General features: G+C 36.5%; 1 long non-coding RNA gene across 3 annotated transcripts; it reads left to right on the forward strand.

The window, feature by feature from the left end:
- On the forward strand, positions 1–10,491 carry LOC112661462 (uncharacterized). 3 transcript variants are annotated; one of them, XR_003137730.3, is made up of 3 exons: positions 1–144; positions 2,510–2,659; positions 10,448–10,491. It is a non-coding gene; the product is annotated as an uncharacterized LOC112661462 (long non-coding RNA). The 3 variants fall into 3 exon arrangements; XR_003137729.3 differs by lacking the exon at positions 10,448–10,491 and adding an exon at positions 10,259–10,316 and having other exon boundaries at positions 16–313; XR_003137728.3 differs by having other exon boundaries at positions 17–313.
- Positions 10,492–20,201: the final 9,710 nt, after the last annotated feature.

The following is a 20,201-nucleotide window of genomic DNA, read 5'->3' on the forward strand; positions in this document are numbered from 1 at the left end:
AGGATTCTAGAGTGGAATGATATAATCCATATTCCGCACTGTGGCCGCAGTTATCCAACACAATGAAGAGACCTCTACAGACCAGACATGGGCTTTTGTCAGCCAACAGTTTTGTGACTGACTTCTCCCCTTGGTGAATTACAGGTAGAGACTACACCAGGTGATGTCCTCACACAAAGGAAACCTTATTTGCCGTAAATAAGGAGATCATAGGATCACTTCCAAAGCCCTGACTTCCTGGAGCAGGAATGAATGACTTACTTTTATTTAGGATTATGATAAATATTCAGAAAGAGAAGCTTTGTCATCACAGGTAAACAGAGGCATAAAGTTGCACAGATACTTAGAAAATATGTCTGTACGTGCATCTTGTTATGGCAATGATACTTGTGTTCCTCCCAGGGCAACTTTAATATTATATTGAAAGAGAGGTAACTGCCCAACCAGGAGAGGATATGGGCATGCTCCAGTACGAACTGGAGGGGTCCTGGCCTCCTCATCTCAGCTAAGGGCCCTCCTCACTTTTGAAACAGCACCGGGAGTTCTGCAACAAGAGTTTTATCACTGATTTTTTTGTCTCTGATATTCTTAGGCTAGAGACTTGTTAGCTGCTGCATTCCCTTTGTTCTCTTAAAATCCTTAACTCCTGAGGTTTTTGCATTTCTTTGTCATTCTGACACCTCCTAGGGAGTTCTGCTAGAAGTGTGCTCTGAAAGTCCAACAAAGATCACAGAAAATAGCTGGGGACCTGAAAGGACTTCTCTTGGGCCAGAGAGCTACATCCTATCTTTCTCTTTTCCAGGGAGCCCTAACTCTTGCTACAGGTGGAGGCTTGGCACCACTCTTACAGTCTACAGCTTCCAGAGAGAGTCGGCCCTGTATTTAGTGTCACATCAAACGATCCTTTTCAGAAAGCCCTCTCTCCTGCCATTTTGCCTAGACACATGTTGGTGACAGGTGATTTGCCCCAACGTCACACACCTCTGTACTCATACCCACCCCCAAATGCTATCAAAAGATGGGTCTTCAAACTAACATTCCCATACCCCCCCCAAAAGAAACACTCATGAAATAAGTAAGGACCCTCTTTACATCTGCTTTATTTGCATATCAAGAAGTGACCTAATTCCTGTGCCCAAGCAACCTCAACGGTTTTCCAGGAGTTGGCTGGGAAGAGTCCTCAAAGACACAGAGCAATGGCAAAAAAAATAAAATAAATAAATAAATAAAAATAAAAAAATAAAAAAATCATAAAACCAAATACAGGGGGATATAAATGAACAACCGAAGAATTTAAACAGAAAAGCAAAAAGGCATACAGGAAATTGAAAGTGTTTTCATTTATTATGTTTTCAAAGATTTTATTTATTTGAGAGAAAGAGAGAGAGAGAGAGAGAGAGAGAGAGAGGGCATGAGTAGGAGGAAGAAGCATGCTCCTTGCTGAGCAGGGAAAATAACATGGGGCTTGATCCCAGGCCCCTGGGGTCATGACCTGAGCAGAAGGCAGATGCTTAATTGACAGCCAGCCAGGTGGCCCCAAAAAGTTGTCATTTAAATTAAAACTCATTAAATTGATAAATCAGGGGATGCTTAGAAAAGTCCATGTGTGAACCTAAAACTCGATCCACTGCCAACCATACAAGGCCATGCAGTGGCAAAGAGTTTGTTCTAGTTCTCTTACAGAATTTACATGATGCCTACAAAAAGGAATACATGAAAGTATGAGATACTTCAAAGATCTTAGACTTCATGCTGCCTCATGAAAATATCACATGTGTTCTCTCTCGTACTATCTTTTTTTAAAGGACAGGGGAAACATGCTTTTCACTATTCTCAATGTTAAAATACAAAGTACACTACATGCCCCTCCTGCCTATCATCCCAGCAGTTTGTGGCAAAAACAATGAAGATTGTCCTCACAGAGCTGGATTGGAGACAATGTGTTTACACATGCAATAAAAAAGCAGGATGATGGCAGGGTGCCTGGGATAAGAGGATGGGGTAAAATGAATTTTCTAGTTCTGCTCAAATGTTTCAGGCACTTGAAAGAGAAAGATCTCAGATCTCAGTACTAGAAATCCAGTTAGTGGCAGTATATCATTAAATAGAGCTTGAATATAAGATAAAGGGTTTGTCATAGAAAATCCTTTGACAAATGTTTGTCTCATAGAATTCTGAAATGTTTGCTCACTTGTTTTAAATAAGAAGAATCTATTGTTTTTAAATTATTAAGATTAATATATTAATCTATTCAGTCTTAGCTTATGGGCTTCACAAATATCAAATTTTTGATATTTAGCCAAAGATGTCCAAAAGATTCAAGTATTCTGGTCCATTCCCCTACATGGTATGCATGCCCTCACCTACTCCTTTGATCTCCATCCCTGGGTGTTTATGCTTCTATATTCTTCCCTCCTCTTGAGTGTTCGAGGGATCTCTAACTTGCTTCTAATGAATAAAATATGGCAAAGAAATGAGATTTCACTTCCATGATTATGTTACATCATAGGCCTGTCAGAAAGCTGACACACTCTACGGAACCTTTCCCTCACTGATTTTGGAAAACTTTGACTACACTGGAAGACCTACACGACAAACAGCTGAGGCAGGCAACTACGAACTGGAGGCCATCTCCAGCTGACATTGTAACCAAACTAATGTGAGTTTGCCCCTGGGTGAGTCACAGATAGAAACTATACCAGGTGGAGTTGTTCCATAAAGGGAATTTTTTTTTTTTTTGTAGCAAATAGGAGATCATGGGGAATAATATCCAAAGTCGTGCATGACACCTCAAGCAAGGGTGAATGGGTTCCTTTTGGAGCCTTATCATTGTATGTAGAGGTGAGAATAAAGTTGTGCAGGTGCTTTAGGAAAACATGCTTATACATACATTGCATTTTATGTAAATGAACTTGTGCTCCTCCTTGGGTGCAGATTTTAGCAATACAGTGAGGTAAAGTTAATTGTCGGCCATTTGAGAGATCACTTCACATCTGTGCAAGCCAGAGTCGGAGTTAATCTCTAATTGGTCTGGGTGGTCTGGGCTGCCAGAGCTCTTTGTCCAGGCAGTTATTGCTTGAGGGATAGTTTCTGTTTCCATCATGGGATGCTATGCCCTTCATATCTTGTGCTTGAGTTAAGAGAAAAGCCAGAAAGAGGAGCTTAAAGGTACGAAGGTCAGTGAGTACAAGCAGGTGAGCAGTAAAGTTCAGGTCTGGGGGTCCAGCCAGTGACAACAACCAGCAGGGAACTGGTGCTTTTGGTGAACTACCACTGTCAGGAAGCAAATTCCACCCACAGGCTAGAGAATGTGGAAGGGGGGTTTCCCCAGTGGAGCCTTGAGATAAGATGCAGCCTGGCTGACACCTTGGTTGCTGCTTTCTGATGCCCTACACGGAAGATCCAGCCAAGCTATGACCAGACTTCTGACACAGTGCTGTGAGATAAAAAATATGTGTTGTTTTTAAACCACCAAATTTGGGGAAATTTGTTCTGCAGCAATGATAATTAATACAATAGGATAGTGAGAGAATCCAGGATCCTAATAGGCTTTTGCCAAAATGTGAATTGCCTTCTTATGAATAAAAAGTGTTTCTTTCGAAGGTAATTGATAATAACTTAGTTCTCACTTTTTTTCTCCTTTTCTCTGTGTGTTGTTTTATTGTTTTTAAAATGTACTGTGTTCCAAAAGTTCTTTTGAATTCCAAAAATCCAAAGAAATTGTTCAATTTTCCCTTATAGAAGAAAACTTCAAAGAGAAATATTTAAATAAAATGTACTTAACTTGGGATCCCTGGGTGGCGCAGCGGTTTGGCACCTGCCTTTGGCCCAGGGCACGATCCTGGAGACCCGGGATCGAATCCCATGTCGGGCTCCCGGTGCATGGAGCCTGCTTCTCCCTCTGCCTATGTCTCTGCCTCTCTCTCTTTCTCTCTCTGTGACTATCATAAATAAATAAAAATTTAAAAAAAAATGTACTTAACTTTCTATTAGTCAACTATGGAGTCACACTCAGAACTTTTAAAAATGTTGTAAATAAAAAGCTCAATATTTCACATGCTGGGGCTTGGGGTTGAGATCACAACATACACATGCAGCATCACACAGGTTCCAAGGAAGCTGAGCTACGTGAAAGAACTTGGCAACACTTGAAAAGATCTGTAAAATGTGGCCATGAAAAAAACTGTCTAATTGCCTTGTCATTACAGAACCAGTCATATTTAAACATAAAAAGAGAGTTGAGAATGCAAAATAATATGTAAGCAATTTTTGCATCTTTGAAGGGAAGAAGATAAAAAAATCTAGGCTATGCTTTTATCATGTGAGTGAATCCCAACAGATGATGGATGATGTACATGAGAACTGGAACACACATTTAGAGGTCTTTCCTCCCTGGGAATTAGAGTTGATGTCGGGTAAGACAGAGAGGTCAGGTTCTGCTCCTTCTTTCCTTTTAGGTCTTTGGACAGATGTATTTAAACTTTCTTTAAGAATCACATAAAAAGAATCACATTATACTGTCCAAATATGTATGCCATGATGGATGAGAAACTTAGAAGAAAGGCTACCACAGATAACTCATAAATAACAGAAAAAAAAATTGAACCTTATTGAAGAATCCCCATTCTGGTTTCAAAGTAAAATTAAATATGATTGAAAAACTTGATTGTACAAAGAGACATGAGTGAAAGGAAGAAGACAACTTAGACTGAAATGGTAGCAAGAAAACTTAATGAGAACATTGCCCAAGAGATTAATTAACACTATTTTTATGAGTAAGAAGCATGGAAGTTGGTTCCAAATTGAGTAAGGAAGAAAACTCTCATCATGGAAAACCATAAAGATGAGATTAGGGAAGTTAGAACAAATGATTTCATGCACTTATTTCCAGGTCACAACAGTGCTCCAACTTTACACTGAAATTATTTCTTGATACTTCTCCCTTAAATTAACTTAGTTTCTAAAAGAGAATGCTATTTTGATGGCTAATAGGAAAATAAAGACTTAAAAACCACTCTCTGTGTTCAGCAAATGTTCAGGATAGTGATGCTATTTGAATGAGTAGAGTCACATTTTGTGAAGCACTTAAGGAATGGACTTTGCCAAATGGCAAACAGTAGGGCTCTTCTACTGTATCACACAAGAATGTGAAACATTATTAGATTCCAGAAATCCACAAAATCATAGAAGGGTATTGGGTAGGAGTGAATGAGGGTGCTCTGTTTCATATTTTATGAAATATCTTTTCCCAGTCATATTAGCCAGTCTATATGGTAGATAAGACATGGATGCTCTTCAACCGGTCTAACATAGTTTTATAAATTCTGCAATGTATAGATGTGTGGTAGTCGGGGATTGTTTTTCCTGTTGGGACCCAAAATTTTCCCTTCACTCTTCTGCTAGAGACATGATATCAATTGTATTGTGTCCCCCCTGAAAAGATATGTTGAAATCCTCCCCCACTTATCTCAGAATGTGACTCTGTTTATAGATAAGGTTGTTGCATAGGTAATTAGTTAAATTAAGATGAAGTGATGAGGCCATATGAAGACACAGACATGTGTGTGGAAGTTGGCATGTGAAGAGGAAGCTGATATGGGAGTTAAGCAGCTGCTAGTCAAAGAACATCAAATGCTACTGGTAACATCAGAAGCTGAGGGAAAACATGAAACAGATTCCCTCCTTAAAGCCTTTGAGAAATCATAGACCTGTCAGCACCTGGAATTTGAATTTCTAGCCTCCAGCAATATGAGACAATAAGTTTCAATTGTTCTAACCCCTTAGTTTATGGTCCTTTGCTACAGAGCCCTAAGAAATTAATACAAATTGTCATGCAGGGAGCATGGTGATGCTGTAACAAGTAGCTGAAAATATGGAAGTAGTTTGGAATTGGGTAATGAGTAGAGGTTGGAAGAATTTTGAAGTGTGTGATAAAGTCTACACTGCATTGAAAAGTATATTGGTAGAAATATGGATATTACAGTCAATCCTGGAGAAGAGTCAAGAAGAAAAGAAGAGAGCTGCACAGAATGCTTCTCTTGTCATAGACAGTGGATATATCATCATGAACAGAATGTTGCTAGAAATGAATGTTAAAGCTGCTTCTGTTGAGGTCTCAAGGAGAAATAAGGACTATGTTATTGGAACCTGAATTAAAGATGATACTTATTATAAAGTGACAAAGAACTTGGCTAGATTATGTTCTGCTATTCAGTGGTGGAAAGTGGGACTTTTAAATGATCAACATGGATATTTAGCTGAGGAAATTCTCAAGAAAAATGTGGAAAGTGTTGCCTGGTTTCTCCTTTCTGCTTATAGTATACTGTGAGAAGAAAGAGAGAAATTGAAGAAGGAATTACAGAGTAAGAGGAAACTAGCACTTAATGATTTGGAAAATTCTCAGCCGTCCAGAATACTTCCTCTGGAAATAGGCTCAAGGTGTGGCTGGAGAAGCTAGAAATGTTGCTACCCTGCATAAAGAACTGAGATAAGTCTTACTGAAGAAGGAAGACTCTCTGGGCAGAGAGCCACAGATGCCAAGGTCCAGACTGACAGGAAATCCTTGGCTCCAGAGGTTGTGGTGATGTGCTTTATTCCAGAGCCTACCCACTGCCCAGAGCTGAGGAGGCAGGGCTGCCTCTTCAGGCCAGAGATAGACGATCAAGCTACAGAGAACCATTCTCAGGTTTTGAAACATATGGGATTTGCTCTGCTGAGTTGTGAACTTGCATTGGACAAGTGACCCTTTTTTGTCATTTCAAATTCTCCTTTTTTGGAATTGGAGCATGCCCATTCCATGCCTCCCCTACCATTTTATCTTGGAAGCAGATAACTTGTTTTTTAAGTCTCACAGATTTATGGATAGAAAGGAATTGTTGCTCAGGATAAGCCAGACAAGTCTGATTTAGATGACTTAGAAAACAAAATGTGGTATTTTTCAAAGTGATTATATTTAGATAGGATCTTGGATGTGGAGTTGAGCCAGGGATGGTTACATGAATCTTGGAATAAGAGAATGAGGTGGATGCATTATGCACATGGGAAAGGACAAAGAGAAGACTATAATGGGTTGAATTGTGTCCTCTAAAAAAGACGTGTTTAAATCCTAATCCTTACACCTCAAAATGTAATTTTATTGAGAATGAGGAGCATTGTGTGTGTGATTAATAACTAGAATAGTATTGGCCACTGATCCACCATGACTAGGATCCTTCTAGAAAGGCATTCTAAGGGACACCAGGGTGGCTCAGTTGTTGAGCATCTGCCTTTGGCTCAGGTTATTTGAACATAGTTTTATAAGTTCTGTAAATTCTATATAAACATAGAAAATTTTATAAACATATAAAATTCTATAAAACATAGCTTTATAAATATAGGCTGGGGTTGAGTCCCGCATTGCGCTCCTTGCGGGGAGCCTGCTTCTCCCTCTGCCTATGTCTCTGCCCCTCTCTCTCTGTGTCTCTCATGAATAAATAAGTAAATAAAAATCCTTAAAAAAAAGAAAGAAAGGCATTCTGTAATGACATGGCAACAATGGGGAATGCTATGTGATGACAGAGATAGGGAGAGGATCATGCAGCTGCAAGTGAAGAAATAGAAAGATTAAACACCAGAAACTAAGAGAAAGTCATGAATCCAATTCTTGCCCAGAGATTCAAGAGAGTCTGAAACTGTTTAAACCTTGACTTCTTATTTTTGCTGCTGTTTTAAGCCACTCATACTTTGCTGTGGTAAATCCAAGGAAACTTAAAAGGAACGTTAATATTTTTTTTCCTAATTATTGTAATTTAGTTTCAACAAAATTCATAAAAGACCCTGACAGTGCATGTTAGAAGCCAGACAGGCTCAGAAAAGACTGGCTGTGAAAAGAATAAGACCACTCAGTTGCTCGAATTTGAGAAATTTTACTTAGTTTTATTTTCTAATATGGTCCTCTAATCCTATCCTTTCTGATGGTGGCTACTAATGCTTCTAGTGGCATGAATTTAACTTTTTTCCTGACTGACTCTAACCAATGAATGTGTGTGATTTGAAATTCATAAGTTATGGTAAAAACACAACTTGCTGGGTATCAAATAAAGTTGTATCTGTCTGGAACAATGGGTGTCTCTCAGGACAGGAGAAACTTGATTAGGAGACAGCTCATGTTCACTTTTATTCCTCCAAATAATTCAATTAAGTTAGTAATAATAATATTGAAGAAATAATTATATATAACATATAATGGGTTCCTAATAGCCAGTCACTTTTAGAATGCTTTATGTGACTTGCTTGAATACACTTACAACTTATGATGGTATTATGAGGCATGGTCTATTACACCATTTTTGAAATTAAGAAACTGAGGCACAGGAAGTTTTGATAAGTTGTCCAACCTCATTGATAAAGCAGCAGACCTGGGAATTGTTCCAAGTATGATAACTCCAGACCCAGATTTTCAACCATTAAATTTTACTCTGTAATGACGCTGCTCTGTGTGTCAGTACATAAGATATATATAGTGGGTTCACTTTCATTGCTTAACCCAGGAGCCTTAGACTTCTGTACATAGCAGGTCCTACAAAATTATCTGGCTTTGCCTTACGAAATAATGAACGTCATGTTGGCTCCCTACACTGATGTGAGTAAATAATGAACAATTCTAACACTGGGTCAAATGTGTTTTGTCATTTTAATTAAACCCACTATACTTAACTATTAATTTTTCTGAAAGGACTGTGGCCTACAAAGTTATAGAGATTCTATAACCGTCTTTATTTATTTGTTTAATAAAATAGTCTTTCATAAAGGTGAGAGTGTGGACCTGTGGCTGAATGAGAATGATGAGTTTAGTATCCAGATCACATTACTCTGAAACCACCTGACATGGCATCTCTTATTTTGTGCTCTAGGATATGCAAATATAAGGGGAGACCATAGAATTGGATATTCTATGAACCTACCAACAATGTAAATACCAAATAACAACAAATTTAATAATGTGAATATCAGGCTCTGAGTTGTAAACAAAAAAACACCCATTCCCAGAAACATAGTCCTTCATACTCAGAATCAGTGTCAGTAGTTTCCTGAAATATGTGGTTGCTGAACCTGGAGGAAACATCTACTTTCATTTTATCTTTTATAATGAAATGACAGAATGGTTTCTATAACTTAAAGAAAATCTCAGGGGTGCCTGGGTGGCTCAGTCAGTTAAGCATCTACCTTCAGCTCAGGTCATGATTCCTGGGTCCTGGGACTGAGCCCCACATTGGGCTTCCTGCTCACTGAGAGCCTCCTTTTCCTGCTCCCTCTACTGTTCCCTTCACTTGTGCTCTCTGATACTCTCTGTCAAATAAACAAAATCTGAAAAAGAAAAAGAAAATCTCTATAACCCCTAAAGAGAAGTGTTTCCATAACATTTGTTCCCAATTGGGAGGAAAAAATTAAAGAGTGAAATTTTCCACCTGTGAACAACTCTCCAATAGAAGAACAAATCCTCATCTATTTGACATATGGAAATGGTAACAGACAGTGGGACTTGCTTAAGTCCTAATCACATGAGATAATTTATGCACATTTAAGAAAGGAAGGAAGCTAAAATATGAGTTCTTCTATAGTCTGTCTTATATTAACTATTAAGAAATCTTTTGTCTTGTGTGTCATGTTCTAATATCTCACTTAGGTTTGCCTCACCTTGCACTGAATGAAAACTAAGAGTTTCTACTGAATATTATACTTCCAAGGAATCTCTGTTATCTTCTGCTGCATTCCATAACATTTCAAAACTTAGTGGCACATGATAGCAATGATCTATCATTTCTTGAAATCTAGGGTGTTGACTGTGATCAGGTGAACAGTGCTTCCACTCCATGTGGAATGGCCAAATGCATTCACATTCAGCGAGGTGCCCAGTGGAGGGTAGAACTTTTAAGAAAATATTTAAAATCCAAGATTTGTCTATACATAGTCTCATTATGTAGTAACTGAGTTCAAGTTTCTTTACAAGACACAGGAAGGAATCTCCTAAGAGAACAAACCTCAGTTCACAAACACCCATCAATTTTGTGCTTACTTACATCATTCTTGCTAATATCAAATTTGCCAAAATAAGACTCATACCCAAGCCCACAGTCAAGGTGCCAGGGGCACATATATAGGAAAGTATGGTTCATTGGGGGTCACCAACATAGTGGTCTACCCCAAGGAGGGAAGCAAAGACCTGATCATATACAGACTGACAAGTAACCAACTTTTCTTGACTTCTCTTCTCTTGGAGGAGGTGGTTCTCTCAGTTCTACTTGGACTTTGAAAATAGTTGAGGAAGAACTTAGCAGTAAGTAGTCACAAAATAGTATGAGTTTATCTAATTATGTTTTAATGCAATTTTAAATAAAAATAAATGAACTTTGTCAAAAATGTGTCAACTGCTTTGTGACACTTGGTGTTTTACGTCTTTCCTTAAAAGGCATACAATAAAGAAAAAGAAAAGAAAGAGGAAAGAAGAAAGAAAGAAAAGAAAGAAAGAAAGAAAGAAAGAAAGAAAGAAAGAAAGAAAGAAAGAAGAAAGAAAAAAAAGAAAAAAAAATTATTTGTAGTCTTTCAAAAAGGCATGATTCTTACCTGATAATGTTCAATAATCCCTCTGACAGTAAGAGTAATGTTTCCCCCAAAGGGGGAATCCAGTTAACCAATTCCCTTACCTGGCAAAAGATAAAGTTCACAGATGTGATTAAATTAAAGATCTTGACATTGGAAGATGATCAGGCTGGTTCTTATGTAATCACATAAGGGAATGAGGGAAGAGAAGGCAGGGAAATGAGAGACAGAGATGTGACAATGGAAACAGAGGGCTGGGTGATACAATTTCTACTTTTGAATATAGAAGAAAAGCCATGAACCAAAAGAAATTCAAGTGATTTCTGGAGGCAAGGAGAAGAAATGGAACAGAATCTTCCCTGGAATCTCCAGAAGAACCAGCTTTGCATATACTTTGACTTTAACTCTCTGAAACTGCATTTGGACTTCTGTCCCTCAGAAGTTTTATTTTATTTTATTCTTTAAAAGATTTATATATTTATTTTAGAGATAGGGAGGGGAAGAGATAGAGGGAGAGAGAAAATCTCAAGCAGACTCTCTGCTGGGTTTGGATTCTCATAGCTTTGTGAATTATCATTCCATGGAAATAGTCCTTGGGAAAAAAAAATCACATTAAAATAATCAGACTCGTATATATCACCACATGCTAAACCAAGATTTTTTAAAAATTGCCTTATCAAATCCTCTTATTTCCATTAAAAATAATTAAAGTAATATCTTAGTGTCAAAGTGTTTATACCATTATTAAATTAAAAAAATAAATTAAAAAATTAAATAAATTGAAATATACTTTTGTTTGAAATAGGTTTTGCATGTTTTAGAATAATTTATTAAATGAGAACAGTGTGATATTTCCATGGAACATGGAAAAATGAGGTCAGTAGATTTTACATAATTTCTGTTATCATGCTTACAGATATACTCCGAGAAACCGAACCCACTAAACTATGGCAGGGATATTCTCTTTGGGAGAATTGAAAATGAATCTGCTTTGCCTTTCAGTTTCAGAGATATTGGGAAGTGTTCCTCTTCTGTGGGCTGTAACTCTCATGGCCATGCTGGAGGTTCTGATGTGTTTCACTTCACCTGGCTCTCTGCAGGAGCACTGCCAAGGACTCTATTTGCCCCCCAGCCATATGTTTCAGTATGTCTCTATTGCTGTTGAAGCCAAACTCTGATGTGGTTCATAAATTTTTGGATGAACTTGCAGAATGTGAATTTAAAAATTAATGAGCATGGATTAACACTCTCCCTGGGCAGTCTTTGTTTATGTGCTTAACACATTAGACCTATGACCCATTCAAATCATTTTCATTGCATTATTGCAAACCTATGATCCAGACAGGTGCAGTGCAATTGGATAACGTACCATAATAAATAACACCATTGTCCTAGAGATTTCATTTCACCCCTTTAAAATATGTGAAACTCTGAAGCTATATATAATAGAAGCTGACCAAATTTTATCAGGGAAAAACTAAGTAAGTCAGTGCAAATTTTGTTATAACATCAGCTACAGCATTATATTTAAATTGATTACAAAATATAGAAAATGTGTACTTTAACATTTTCAATTAATGCATCAAAATGACACTGGATGGAAAGTAGGCAAACTTTTTAAGTGGGATGTTGATATGATACATTTTTTTTCTCCCTTGGTGTTTAGGGATTAGGAGGAGAAGGCAAAAAATATATATAGCTGCAGAGTAAGAAAACTTGGAAAAGGACACATAGCTGGATTTAGACAATTATGCAGAAGTGATTATATGAAGGCAGTGGCCTTCATATGCAAGCCATGGAATTGGATGACTGCACAGGTCTTATCTAAATCTTGCAAAAGAAAGCTGCAGCCTGAACCCTGTGGTTAGTTTTGTATCTCTATTCCAAGAAATGTGCAATAAGTCCACAATTTCATCCACAAACTATTGTGATATGTAGTTTATTTGAATTTTAACGAGATAAATTTTCAAGATCCCTAGGGATTTATTGTGGTCATACTGATACTGATGATAATAAAGAATGGGTTGAGCAATCACAGTGATGAGCAGGGAACAAAGTAAACATCTAACTAATGGAATTCTCTAAGGAATGATTTATGTTATTGTCTTTAGTTTTATTCTGTTCACCATGTTTATCAAATTACAGATGGCAGAAATGACATGCTTATCCAATTATAGGAGGCCCTACTGGAAGGTACAGCTTAACATACCTAAACACTGTGCAGTGGTGCTTTAAATGAACAAGCTCTTAATTTTTAGCAGAATATTCCTTCCTTCCTCCAAAAATAACTATACAATTCTAAATGTCATCCAAGTCTTACAGACAGAAAATAGAGATATTGATAAGATCTGAGTGGAACAAAATCATAACTCTTTGATCTTACATGGCATTAATTGCACTGTAGATTTTTTAAAAAAATATTATTTATTACAACACTTGTAAATGAAAAGGTAGAAGACAATTCATGCTGTTAAATCATATGTTTAAGACCACAAACAGACAAACACGTGTGAGTTCAATCACTGAAACCTTCTCATTGATTATTATTCTTCAAACTCCTCACTCTTAGTAAATATTTGTTTCTATGTTTGCATTGTTTATAGTATTGAGATGATGAATCTTCTAATTCAGTGCCCTGAGAGCATGATTTTTAAGTAAATGCAACTGTTCTCTTGTTAAGTTTGGTTGTTTTGTAGATAAGCATTTCTAACAGTAGACCCTTGAAATAAAGTCTGCCTCTAGGGCTCCTTATTTTCCTATATATTCCTCTCCGTATTTAAATTTCTCCCTACATGAGTGTTCAGTTTTGAGCCACCTATTTTAAGATGTCACAGTGAAAATAACATTTTTAATTTTCCTAAGAAGTTACCTAACTTTTCCAATGCTTGGCTGAATATCAAAATACAGAACTCCCTTTAACTGGTAACATAAAATAATTGCTTTCTAATCTTTTTTATAAAAGGGAATATCAAAGTTGCTAACACTTGTGTTTTTCTTTCAGGATAAATGGAAGAGGAGAAGCATGCTAGTTTTCTATTGTTGTGTAACAAATTACTACAAAGTTGATTGGTAAAACACCCATTTATTATCTAATAGTTTCTGTAGGTCTGAAGCCAGGCATAGTGTGGTTAGGATTTCAAAAGTTTGAAAGCAAGGTGTCTGCCAGCCTGTGTTCTCATTGGGAGCATGATGGCCATTTCTTGGTTCAGTCAAGTTGTGGGAAAAACTCAGTTCCTTGAAGTTGTAGAAATGAGATTTTTGTTTTCTTGCTGCCTAAACTACCTCCTAGAGGCTCCCCTCAGGTCAGCTTACTTCTTGAAAGTCAACAGGAATGCCCCACTCTATTCTGCTAAATGCAGTCTTATGCTATATAATGGGAGTAACTATCCCATCACCTTTTCTAATCAAAGGAGCTATCTTGTCCTACATGCAGTCTTACCACACTCAAAGTGGATGACACATACACTAGTGGACTGAAATCTTGGTGACCACCTTAGAAATCTGCCTACCACAAGAAAACAAAAATAATATATTTAATATATGTATGCTAAAATAAAAGTAAAATGAATAAAAATTACATAAAATATAAGTGCATATTAAAATTAAATACATATAAAATAAAATAATTTAAAGGTTTTATTTATTTATTTGTGAGAAAGAGAGAGGGGAGGGGCAGCAGGAGAAGGAGAGAGAATTTCAAGCAGAATTGGCACTAAGCATGGAGCCTGACACAGGGGTTGATCTCATGACCCTGAGATCATGCATGACCTGACCCAAAATCAAGTCAGATGCTAAACTAGTGGATCCCTGGGTGGCTCAGCGGTTTAGCGCCTGCCTTTGGCTCAGGGTGCCATCCTGGAGTCCTGGGATCGAGTCCCACATCAGGCTCCTGGTGCATGGAGCCTGCTTCTCCCTCTGCCTGTGTCTCTGCCTCTCTCTCTCTCTCTCTGTCTATCATAAATAAATTAAAATGAAATAAAATTTAAAAAAAAGATGCTAAACTAACTGAGCCATTAGAAATGACAAATACCCACCATTTGCTTCAACATGGATGGAACTGGAGGGTATTATGCTAAGTGAACTAAGTCAATCGGAGAAGGACAAACATTATATGGTCTCATTTATTTGGGGAATATAAAAAATAGTGAAAGGGAATAAAGGGGGAAGGAGAGAAAATGAGTGGGAAATATAAGTGAGGGTGATAGCACATGAGAGACCCATAACTCTGGGAAACGAACAAGGGATGGTGGAAAGGGAGGTGGGTGGGGGGTGGGGGTGACTGGGTGATGGGCACTGAGGGGAGCACTTGTCAGGATGAGCACTGGGTGATATGCTATATATTGGCAAATTGAACTCCAATAAAAATAATTTAAAAATATATTCCCAAAATAAAATTAAATATATATAAAGAGGGAGGGAGTTTCTTTAAAGATTTTCATTCCCCATAGAGGCTCTGCTTTTCAATCCATTCATTTCTTCAGCAACAACTTTAAAGTGTCTCTGCAATACTACAGTGCAATTCTGACATTAACTACCTAGAATTAGCACAGACTCCACAGATTAACAGCACAGTCACCAACAAGGCTGCACTCACTATAAACACTAGCCACATTTGGGGGATCTCTAGGCCACCTTCTTTCCTGACAACAGGCTACAAATTCTGGGAGTTCATGACTACATTAGGTTTGAAAAATTGTTAGAATGACAGAACATGGGAAAACACTATATTTATTATCACAATTTTATTATAAAGGATACCAATCAGGACCAAACAATGAGATACATAGGGCAAGGTCTGGGAAGATCTCACCCTGGAGTTCTTGAGTCCTCTTTCCATTGGGATCAAGGCACATCATTCTCCTAGCATATGTATGTGTCATCAACCAGGAAGTTCACATAAGCCTTGATGTTTTAAATTTGAGTTTCATTTTGTAGGCATGATAGATTGAATCTTTAGCCCCATGAGTGAACTCAATCTTAGACCCTTCTCTTCTCAGGAGGTTAGGCCAATATTGTGTGATTCAGAGTTTCAAACCTATAAGCACACAATTAGTCTTTCTGGCATGATCAGCCCCCATCTTGAGTCATTGCCTAAGCATAAATTCAGGTGTATTTCACCTACCATTAACAACAAAGACACTCCTACAACTTTGGCAATGTAAGAGCTTAATCTCCCTCCAAAAAACTCAGGATGAATATCATTTTTTAAATTATTAATTATTATACAATAGCTTCTTGGTATTAACTGACCTAGGCTTGATGACGACTATGGTGAACATGGTGGATAAAGATTTGCCCTTACAAGGCTAACATCTGATGGGAGAATAACAACAAAAATTAAACAAGTCCTTAAAAAGAGAAGTAATAGAAGTAGATGGAATGAATATAAAGGGAAACTATGAAAAGATACATTAAGGGAGGCTGAGCTCTTTAAGAGGACAGCAATAGCTCTCCTTGAGAAGTCATATGTAAGCCAGGTTAAGGAGTAATGAAGAGTGGGAAAGAATAAGGTAAAATAGGAATGTTCCAGTAAATGAATCACCATATATAAAGTTTCACACAAAGTAAAGCATGGAGAGAAAGAGGAACTGAAAACCAACGCCTAATTAAAAATATGCTTTGAAGGTCAGAGTTGTTAGATGTAGCTTAGATAGTTAAGAAAGCAAAACACCATGGAGAACCTCATGGAGTCATTAGAGGAGTTAGGAATGCAACCAGAAAATAAGATATCACTGAAAGGTTTTCAGCTGCAGTCTGCCCTTGATCACCAGTGTGGTTTTTGGAAACTCTTCTAGTTTTCAAAGTGAAACTGGAATGGAGCAGAGAAAGACTTTGAGGCTCATTAGTCTGTTGTAATTCCAGTGAGAGTGGATGTGGACCTTGCTGTCTGTCATTCCAAAAGAGGAGACTGTATCAGAAAGGTATGTAAAAATAAAATTAGCAGCTATGTTGAATAAAATTAAATGTATGGAAGGAAAAGGAAGAAACAAGTCCCACTTTTCTAAGTACTAGAAAGAAAGGGGGCTACTAAGTACTAGAAAGAAAGTAGGAGAAAGAATGCTGTTCTCCGTCGCCTTCACAGGTAGACAATGAACCATAGTGGAGCTTCTTCTCTGTATAACCTTCCTCTCCATCTGAACACTACACTGAATGTATTAGAGGTTTATTAACTTCTCAAAATGAAGAATGCTTGGATTTCAATTCCTGTCTTTGTTTACATATTGGCATGTCGCTGCTACATAACCCCTTTCGACTTTTAAATGATTATATGCACCTGATTAATAATCCATAATAACTAGCTTGCCTAATAGTGTTTTAACCAAAAGAAAGTGAAATAAAGAGATATATTGTCTCAAAAAGATACCACAACTTATATTCTGTAAGCTCCCCTCATGTTAGTTTATCTCAAGGAGAAAGGACATTTTATAGGACAGTGAATGCTCTAGCATGATTGTTACCACTGGAAGAAAATCAGTAAATGGGATGTGGGCACCTATACTGAATGCCGCAAGCCCATCAACCTCTTCTTGCCATGTTTTATTTCTTAAGAATTTGTAAAAACTATTTTCTTTGTTCTTCTGTGCTCATATTATAAACATGTCATGTGTAAGTGACTTGGCTATGTAAACTTTCTTCAGAATATATATTAACCTCAATCACAAACTTTACTGGGCATTATGGTAATGTGTCTGGCAACTCATTCTTATTGCTTCCCATCTATTTTAATGAAAAAGCAGAAATGACAAATGATAATACACGAGGAATTGAAGTTAAGTGTGTCAAAACTTGTCACCAGCATGGAGATTGGCTTCGTAATTTGGGGAAAGCAATAATAACAAATTCTATATACAGAGATCTTTTTGCTCAATATCTTTTCTTTAAAATGTATTAATTAAAAAAATCTTTATATATAGACATAAAATATTCGGCCTAAAAAATGTCATTGATCTAATATGTCTACATGCCCTTTATAAATGATTCAACACAGTGCTGATTATCCTAAAGGCAGCTAGGAAGATGAGGGGCTTCTCTTATCTCCATGGGATAGAATTTATAGCTATGATATCCTGAAACTGTCAGAGTGGTTCTGTTGAGAGATGCAACAAATAAGATAGATAGCATCACTGGCATTTTTCCATAATATGTATAAAATTATTAATTTATCTCTCAAAATCCAAAATTTAGATTTATATGACTGATAACAAAGAAATCGACAGTTGAAGGAATAAACTGTATAGAAAACATTTATTCTAGGCAACTCTTGGTTTTGTAATTAATCTGATCAGAGATACTCAATAACTTAGTATTTTCATAAGCTTCCTTTTTACATGGAAAACATCTGGGTAGTTCCACTGACTTGTGTTTATCCAAAGCTTTTCTTTGGACACTGTTTTGACCATCTGTGCACAATGCTCTAACATTATTATTTTATTTTCATGATATTTGATGCTGCTTAACAGCTTATAGCTAACATCTGGAAAACAACTGCATTTGACTTCAGCCAATTTGAAGCATCGACAGAGGGAGGAATTGAAAGGTTCTGGAACATGTTTCACGCCATACAAGAAAGTATTTACCTTAGCTTAGTCAGACTTATCTTTCATTTAAGCAACTCCATCTAAGAATTACTAATGCCAAACAGTAAAGCAAATTGGTAAACTGTCCATCTCCAAAGACATTTGAACAGAAGCAGAATGGCTGCACAAACTATAAGAGATGCTGTAGGGGCAACTCCCTTCCCTTGAGCAATTGTTCAAATAAGTATTCTTCTAGTGTCAATTTCAGGTATAGCTTGAAATAATTGTTATTTTAAACTGTGGTGAGATAAATAAAAAACATTAATTGATTATCGAAGCAATATGCTAGAATGGAAGCTAATGCTATTTCTTATTTTATTTTAAATTAGCTATGTTAGATAAGAAAAATAATTTTTAACTTACTCTTAGAAAATGGAATACCGAGTCATTAAATGACACTAATAATTAAAAGCAATCTTATAATGGAAATTTTGGGAGATAAACACATTTTTAGCAATTATGAAAAAATTATGTTTCTATAAATAATGAATTCAAAGACACTTATATGGAAATATTAGTGCCCTGATCATTTCAACTGTGCATATTTCAAAATTTGCTTGTGCTACTACAAAAAGAATGTTTATATGATACGCAATACAAGTAAGAGTCTGGCCCATGAACCATCCAATTCTTATTCAGAGATTTCTTCCTGAACTTTACTTTTGAGTTAACTCATCACACAGACCCTGAGTTAGTTTCTTGGGTTAAGGACTTCACTATTACCTTAAAATGTAATCTCTATCAGTCTAAGGTGTCCTATCAGTAGGCTGTGAAATAAAGGTGAACTGCAAAAAGATTATCTAGGAAGTGCAAATAGCACCATTTGGAAAATAAAAGGAGAAGCAATAATACAGTATTTTTTTTTTAAGATTTTATTTATTTATTCATGAGAGACACAGAAAGAGGCAGAGACACAGGCAGAGGGAGAGGCAGGCTCCACACAGGGAGCCTGATGTGGGACTTGATCCCTGGGCTCCAGCATCAGGCCCTGGGCTGAAGGCGGCGCTAAACCGCTGAGCCACCTGGGCTGCTCAAGTATTCCAGATAAAACACGAAAAGGATTTTGGGGAAAAAAAATACCCATTTTAACTATATCTTCTCTACTTTGCTATCTGTAAAATAGTATATACTGCCTGCTATGGCAGTGAAGGAAATCATTCTCACTTCACATTTTACTTGCTTAAAATTGACCTTTTGTAACTTTTTATTTTATGTACTTCTTTAACTTATAGTTTATAATTCAGGCCATACACACAAAGACACACATGCACACACATATATACGACTTTCAAACATAATTGAATATGATTTAAAACATAAGATTTCAAAACATTTTCTGAAAGGAAAAAAAATGTATTTCAAGTTTAATTACCAGAAAATAGTGAGCAAGAGAAGTAGTTTGTTAACTACTGAAATAACTTTTTTACTTGATCATTTAAGATGATAAAATAAACATTCCTAAGACAAAAATTTTTTTATTTTTTGACAAAATTTCATTGTGAAAAAGATCAATTTCCCAGAGACTAAACATGTTTCTGGAACTAAATAATGGATATGAATCTTTCTATCTTTAAAACTGAATACTGACAAATGAATCATCTTGGACATAATTCAATTATTAAAATTACACACTATTATGATAATTTATCTAAAAATATTTATCCTCTACTGTATTTTCACTAAAAGAATATTGATTATGATATTTCTATATTTCTAAACCTAACCACTATTTATCTTAAAATCAGAACTTAAGAAATGATTATAAAATAATCATTTATTATAGAAATCAGATGCATAATTTGGGTTAGTGCTAAGCATTTATTCAAGAAAATCTGCAATGTTTTTAGTGTATTTGCACTTATTTCTTTCCCTTCTTTGTTTTTCTTATTTTTGACTTCTTCAATTTCTTTCATCACTGTTTTATAGTTTTCAGTGCACTGCATTTCAGGGCAGATGTTTCAGCTCCTTGGCTAACTTTATTCCTAAGTATCTTATTTTACCTGATAATATTTTAAATGGGATCATTTTCTTGATTTCCTTTTCAGA

This window comes from Canis lupus, chromosome 18, assembly GCF_003254725.2.
Source record: "Canis lupus dingo isolate Sandy chromosome 18, ASM325472v2, whole genome shotgun sequence".
Lineage (NCBI taxonomy): Eukaryota > Metazoa > Chordata > Mammalia > Carnivora > Canidae > Canis > Canis lupus.